The sequence below is a fragment of the Lissotriton vulgaris genome, chromosome 12 (assembly GCF_964263255.1).
Source record: "Lissotriton vulgaris chromosome 12, aLisVul1.2, whole genome shotgun sequence".
Taxonomy (NCBI): domain Eukaryota; kingdom Metazoa; phylum Chordata; class Amphibia; order Caudata; family Salamandridae; genus Lissotriton; species Lissotriton vulgaris.
This window is the reverse complement of record NC_141700.1, coordinates 106269958-106278054: the sequence shown is the minus strand read 5'-3', so window position 1 is coordinate 106278054 and position 8097 is coordinate 106269958.

Here is an 8097-nt window from a genome sequence, read left to right as displayed (position 1 = left end):
ACCCATTGTAAAAAAATGTTAATCCGTATTTGTAAAGGGCGAACTACTCACACTTACGGGTCTCAAGGCGCTGGGGGCCATCGTGGAAATTAAGTGAGCTAATACCCAGAGTCACACGGTGCTGAGCTGAGCTGCCGCCGGGGATCAAACCATGAGCCCTGTGCTCAGAAGTCAGCTGCCCTGGCCGCTGCACCACACCTCTCCACCCAATTGCCAATTGTTCTCACCTATGCAAGAGCTGTTGGCTTGCCAATGTTTTAGCAATGTTGTACACCAGAGTGACTGTTGTTCAGGATAGCTAAAAGTGTGTGTGGTAAATGAGAGTAGAGTGGAGTGGATTACAGAGGGGGAACTAGTGATTGGAAGTAGAGTGTAATAGTGTCAGAGTGGCTTAGAGGATGTAGTGGCATAGAGTGGAGTAGATTGTCGTGGAGTATTGTAGAGTTGAGTGGCATAGAGTTATATAGTGGAGTCAAGTAGTGTCATAGAATAGAGTGGAGTAAAGTGGAATAGAAGGAGTTGCGTAGAGTGGAGTAGTGTCGTGGAGTGGCATAGGGTGGAGAAGAGTTAACGGAAAAAGTTTAATGGAGGAGAGCATTATAGAGTGGAGTATCAGTAGAGTGGCCAGCAGTGAAGTGGCAAAGTAGATTGGCGTAGAGTGCATTGATTTTGAGTGGCGTTGAGTACAGTGGCGCACAGTATACTGTCATACAGGGATACAGTACAATGGCGCAGAGTGCACTGTCATATGAGTGCAGTGGCCGTTCTAAGGAGAATTGCTTAAAGATATCTGATGGCATGATTTACTACCACCAGTATGAATCTGTTTTCTGATGCTGTTTGAGGGTCAAGGGGACAGACATTTTCAATACCCATCCTGTCGAAGGGGACCCCAACCACTTGTAGTGGAATTAAGGGAGCCTTGGTTTGCTGCCTGTCTTACCACTGGCTTAACCAGTAACATAGGAGTTGCAAAACTCCTTTACTTTCTGGGACGTCTTTGTCCAGTAGAAGTGGGTGACTAACCTACTCCAAGTTATAGTCTGGCCATGATGGCCAGCTAGGGGTATGTCATGTGCTAAGGTAAGAACTATGTATTGTTGAGGCACTACCACTACTAGTGGCACCAGGTTTGGGGGTCTCTGATCTCAGTCTACATGAGTCCCTCCTCCCAATAGGATCTGTGGGAGCCACTGACCTCTCCCTTTTCCTGATCAGCAGCTTGCTGTCTCAGGCTCTCAAGAGTGGGACAAGTCCTTTGTTCCTGGCAAAGATCTTTCCTGGAGGTCCTCCCTGGGCTTAGGAGCTCTGCCTGGTAAGGCTCCACGTCCGGGGGCTCAGTTTCCTCCTGGGCTGACAGGTCTTCTCCCTGAGGAGAGGGGACCTGAGCTTGTGTCATTAGAAGTTGGTTTCCCAGCCTTCTTGTCTTTTCTCTTGGAGGTTTGGGCCATTACTCCAGGCTAAAATAGCTCTTTTTCACCTTGGTTTTACTTTGTGTTCTTGTTTTTACACACACACATTCAGGTATTCCCAGCATGGCTGCATGGGTTCTCCTCTCTACCTCAGCCCATGCAGAGGACTCCATACAGGATTCTGTAGCCGCAGGGAAGGCAACTTCAGTATTCTTACTCGAGTCCTAGAATATTTGTTTCAAGTGGAACTTTCCAAAAGAGGGTTGAAATGTTATGATTTACTATTATTAATGAACTTTGTTTATTAGTCTTCTCCTCCATAAACAGATAATTTGCCAGCAATAATAATACACTTTCAATATTCATATAGAAATCAGAAAATAACAGATTTAAAAATTCCAAAGCAGAAGCAAGATCACAGTCCTCTCAGTAATTGTTTTAAGAATAGCATAACTGATGAGGTGATTCTCTTTGATCCTAGATCCAGTAAATATTCAACTTTGCAGCGACCATATTTCAGCTTAGTTAATAACAGGTTTAAGACCCACCGGATTTAATATGTCCCCAGTCGAAACAAAAACAACTGTCACTACAGTCTAGGGCTATAACCATGTAACAAAAGTAACCTGCCACTCCAGGAGGTACTGTTACCATTGTATGAAATACTTGGTCTCTTTTTAGTGCCTTTCTGTCATAAATGATCTAATTTTGGCCAGGTGCCTCCTAATGAAATGAACCAGAGTCTCTTTATTTCTTTAAAATCAACACTTGCATCATAGTTGCCAAAAGTATTTTGATGGTTTTTTTCCATGGTTTCACTACACTTTAGCAGTTCTCTAAGCATCCAGGTGCCAACCTACTGTTCTAAAAACTTGTTAAGAATGTAAGAATTTTATGGGAAGCAATGAAGCCCATGCTGCAGGGGATAGACATTTTGTGGTGCGCTGCGGCGCGTAGGGAGAGGCGGAGGGACCTAGTGCGGCGCGAGGCGGAATTGGAGGAGTTGGAGCTTAGAGGGCGTGGGGAGGACGGCAGACAGGTGAGGCGTCAGCTGGTATTGGCGCAACAACAATATGCATCAGTGCTGATGGATGAAGCCCGACAGGTCTGGCTTGCTACACGTAGCCGCATATATCAGTGGGTGACAAGTCTTGCAAGATGCTTCATCGCTTATGTCAGGGCATTATGCATGCCCAGCCATTGCCCCGCATAGTTACCCCGGATGGGGAGCCGCTCCTGGAGCCTGATGCGATAGCTGGTAGTTTTGCCTCGTACTATGAGACCTTGTACGCGCCCCGGGAGTGCTTGGAAGCGGAGGTGGTGCAGCGGTTTATAGATGACCTCCCTCCGAGGGCCGTCACAGATGAGGTTCGTGATGCATTGGACCGGCCATTGACGGATGACGAGCTGGCCATGGCATTGGGTGAATTGAACCGGGGTAAGGCGCCGGGTCCGAATGGCTTCCCGAGCGAATTCTTTAGACAATATGCGACGCAGTTGACTCCCCACTTCCGGCCAGTCATTGAGGAGGCGCGCGAGAGTGGCACGCTGCCCCCGGATTGGAGACATGCGGAGGTAGTTGTGTTCCTGAAGCCGGGGCGGCCTCCGGAGAGACATGAGGCCTACCGTCCAATCTTGTTGCTTAACACCGAGGCCAAGATACTGGCAAAAGCCCTCGCCAATAGACTCAAGCCCCATATCACGGACCTGGTCCACCCGGACCAGGCCGGCTTTATGCCACAATGTGCCACTCGCCATAATATCAGACAAGCTCAGGTTGCGATTTCGGCCTGGCGGGGATTGGGAGAACGGGCTGCGCTGCTGTTGGTAGACATGGATAGGGCGTTTGACTCCCTGAGCTGGACGTACTTATTTGCCCTATTGGGGCGTCTGATCATGGCCCTCGCTTCCTGGCTTATGTACGGCTATTGTACACGGACCTCACGGCCGCGGTGCGAGTGGGCGGAGGGATATCCCGCTCTTTTAGCATCCAGCGGGGGACGAGACAGGGCTGCCCCCTCTCCCCGTATTTATTTGCACTCGCGATGAAACCCCTCGCGGCGTGGGTGCGGATCGATGCTCAGCTAAAGGGATTTCAGTGGTCGGCCGATGTGGCTGATAGGATAGCCGTATACGCGGACGATGTGCTGTTTTTCCTTACTGATCTGGAGCGCTCGGGGCCTCGCATTCTGCGAATTCTACAAATTTTTGGCGAAACATCGGGTCTCTACATGAACCCTGGGAAGTCTACCCTCTGGATTCTGGGGGGTCCGCAGCCAGTTGGAGAGTGGGCAAAGGGGATCCAGGTGGCCGCGGATGGAGTGAAATACTTGGGGGTGTTTCTCACAGAGGACGCGGCCGTGGCCCGGGAGCGTAATATTGCCCCGGTGTGGGAGCGCACACGGGAGGACTTCAAGGCGTGGGCCAGAATGCCGCTCTCCATCGATGGTAGATCAGCCATCTTTAAAATGGTGGCGCTCCCACGTCTAATCTATCAACTGCAAAACCATCCGGTGTTGGTCCCTCAGGGTTGGTTTCGGCACCTTAACACGGCGTTGAGTGGCTTCCTATGGGAGGGGGGCGCTGTGCGTGTTGCCTTGCGGACTTGCTTTCGCTCCACATACACTGGGAGACTGGCCACGTCAGATGTCATGTCATACTACCAAGCATCCCACCTCCTGGTCCTGAACGAATGGTGGTATGCAGACAGGAGAGATCCCGCATATGCAGTGGAACAGGCCTTGATGGGCACTGCCTCCTTACATACGCTGCTATACTCGGCATCCCTCCGGAGGTCCCTGCCGTCCAATACACAGGTGGTCTTCCAGGTATGGCGACAGGCCCTGCGTAGGATGGGATGGTGGAATGTTCTAACTTTAGAAACCCCATTGTGGCGGAATGGTAGATTGCCTCAGCTTGCTGCCCTGGTGGGCTTCCGGGGTTGGGATGCGATAGGCATCTCTACTCTAAGGGATGTTATGTCAGGGTGTGTACTCAAATCCTTTGACACCCTACGGGTGGAATTTGAAATGCCACGTACCCAATTCTATAAATATCTCCAATTCCGGCATGCACTGACTCCATACCTTCAGGGGGTGGAGGTCTTACCGGAGTTCAGTCCCATCGAGGCTAAGGTCTTCATGGGGGAATTGCCTGACAAGAAGATATCCCGCATCTACCAAACCTTAGTGCGGCATTGCTCCACGGACCTGCTACAGCTTAGGACCGCGTGGGAGCGGGATGTTGGGGAGCTTGATGAGGAGGACTGGGTGGAGGCACTGGAGGGACCCAGGGGAGCAGCCATCTCCACGCGCCTGTGACTAATTCAATTCAGGTACCTTCATCGTACGTACTACACTAGGCAGCGCTTGTGGAGGGCAGGCTTGATAGCATCCCCAGATTGCCTTAGGTGTGGATCGGAGGAGGGCACGCCGATGCATACAGTGTGGGACTGCAGGGTCATAAGGAAGTTCTGGGATGGGGTGTTCAGATGCTTGAATGAGGCCCTGGCCTGGGTGCTTCAGAAGGATCCTAAGCTAGCCCTTCTTCACGTGCTGGCTGGAGTAGGGGGCAATCGGTATAAGCGCCATTTACTACTGTTAGGGCTAACCCTGGCCAAGAGGGACATTGCACGATCTTGGAAGGCACCCCGGGCCCCATCACTTATAGCCTGGAAGAATGGGATGGACTTTTGTATGGGCCTGGAACAGCCAATATATGTAGCTAGGGGCTGTCCTCGAAAGCACTACAAGATATGGAAGAGGTGGGCAGACTATCGGGGCCTGGATTTGGAACCACCACCTGAGGACAATGCTTTCCAGTTCCCTTGATAGCCCGACAGCCTAAGCTACACACGGACACTATGGCACGTTTGGCAAGTGCAATACGTATCAAGCAAAATACAGGCGGAGCAGGCAGCGGCGCGCGCGGGGGGGAGGGGGGTAGTGGGTGGGGGGGGGTTGTGCCATCTTTTCTACCGTTTTTCTTCACTTGTTTGTTCATCTACGAAAGTAATTGCATGTGATTTGCGATTGATAACTTGCTTCTAGTGATTGTCTCTGGCTGTCAGAGCATTGCTTGATATGTGTTCACCATGCAATCAATAAAATCTGTTTTAAAAAAAAAAAAAAAGAATGTAAGAATTTTAGACGTGCAACTTTGACCCTGTGTAGGAGCGAACACAGCCCTAGTTCCATGCTAAGTCTAGTGCATGATGTCGGGCCGGTGCCTTAAACTTCTAAAAAACATGGGCATCCTCTGTAATTAATCCCAGAAGACCATGACTACATTTAGAACTACAATGGCAGCATTTAAGAAATAGAATTGTTATTATAACAGTATACTATTGATTGAAGTTTAATAGTCCCAACATAGCTCCCTTTGCTCTAGTCAGTACCTCTTTTTAATGTTTACCAAAAGTTGTTTTTTAACACAATTCCAACAATGTAATTTAGCAATTTAAACACTCCATTCCATCCTATTAATCAATCGATCAAGTGTCTTGTAAAGTACGACTACTCCCCCGTAAGGGTCTCAAGACGCTGTAAGGGAAGACTGCTGATCCATCAAACCCGCTGTGGTTCAGTCCAAGAGCCAGGTCTTGAAGTCCTTCCTGAATTGAGGCGTGACTTTGTTTGATTCATCTGCATGCACCTGAGCTGGGTAAGACGCAACAACTGGTGACGAGTAGGAGATACTTACCTGAGAAGACAAGACTGCTCTCCTTGAGAGTTTGCAATGATATTGCAAATGGCTTGTGCATGCAACGTGTGCCCAAAATCGATATAGATTGGCACATGTGGAGTTAAAGCCCTGCTCCAGCCCATTCATGGCCACATAAGAAATTGAAGGTCCTACAGAGGAGTATATTCAAAATACCTGTGAAACCCATCAACAAGGTGGTCGACAGAGATGTTGTGCCGTGCCCCAAATACAGAGCAACTAATCAGACAAAGAAAGAAATAACTATCACGTCTGCAAGGTACGAGAAACCAAGAACACAGGCAATTGAAGCATACCGCAACGCATGATTCAAAGGCAACTTCTGGTTGTAAGAGTTGTCTGAGCCAGCCTGCATTGCATTTGCCTGAATGGCATGTGCCAATACAATGGCGGCTGATGGGAGCACGAAACACAATGCAGCCTTGTTCCTGAAGCCACCACCGCCATTCTACACTTCAAAGAAACAGAACATTGGTGCCATGTGGGCGGCGTGATCAAAACATTTGATGACTTCATAGATGCGCTAGAGGACGGTGATCAAATATTTGAAAAACCTTGCAGGCGATGTAGTCACAGATGTACTAAGGAAAATCTCATAAATTGATGTAAAATCATACCAAAAGGTAAAAGAAGTGTTGGAGGCCAAGTTCGGTCTAATTTTGACTATGAAATGTATATCTTCAACCAAGCATGACCTCAGGTTGGTGAAACAATGGACAAGTTTGTTGAAAGACGATGCACTCATTAAACATTGCAAGTTGTGTGACTTCACCGACGAAGCAGCCATGTGCCTCAGAGTCATTGATGGCTGCCTTTCAGATTTGTTTAGAAGGCGCATGCTGAGAGAAACACAGTCTAGAGAAAATGCTGATGGCTCAAGAGCAGAAGCATGAGCAGAGTGACAAGTGGCTGCCATGGATTCAAGAACAGCACACAGTGAATCAGCATTGACTGTGAAAAGCAAGCACAGGCATAAACAAGATACACCTAAGTCAACATTGCCTAAGAAAATAAAGCTATGCTTCCTATATGGATTTTCATTTCCCTATGAGGGTAAATTTCCAGCCATAGGACAAGTCTGCAAAGGTTGTGGGAAAGGGAACCATTTCATTACAGGTTGCCAAGCTAAAGAAAAATTAAGAGCATCGCGACGGCAAGAAAAGATGGATGCAAGAACGTTCCAGAAGCATTCTTGCCACATCCATAAAACCAAAAAGCAATATCAGATAAGACAAGCAAAAACCAGGCAAAATCAATTGTTGTCAAGCTCATTGTACAAATGTTCTTCGACCTCACTATTGCGTACTGGCAAAGAAGATGGGTGTACGCTGATGATATCTGCCAAAGGACGGCGTGCACATGTGGGGTTAACCGCCTGTAAAGAAGATCACAGTACAAAGAAAGCTCACCAAGCAAAGGGGCAAGCTTTATTTGGAAACTATCCCAAAATAACTTTGAAAGTGAATGATCGCATACCCAATAACTTTCATCATAGACAGTGGTGTGTTGATTAATATCATGCCAGTGGAAACGTTTAACAGCCGATTCCCTGTGCCTCGCGTCACTCCATCAGGCACAAAGGTATATACCTGGGCTGCTTCTGAGCCATTGCAAAACCAAGGGCCGTTTACAGCGACAATGCAACACAAAAAGATATTGGTGCGAGCCATCATTCATGTTCTACAAGGGACTTCGTAGAGTGCCTGTTTGCTCAGTTTTGCTACTGCTACTCACAAGGGGTTGATATCCCTCAACTACAACCTCAGTGTTCAGTCATAGATCACAAGCTGATTCCCGTCGTTGTTGCAAGGCCTGGGAAAACTAAAAAGAATTATTAAAGTACAACTTCATATCAATTGAGACGTTTGCCGTAGAGTTGCTTTTCATCTACAAGAAGCAGTAGAGAAAGAGTTGGAAGCACTTTTAAAACAGGATATCATTGAACGCTCAACAGGTTCCACTC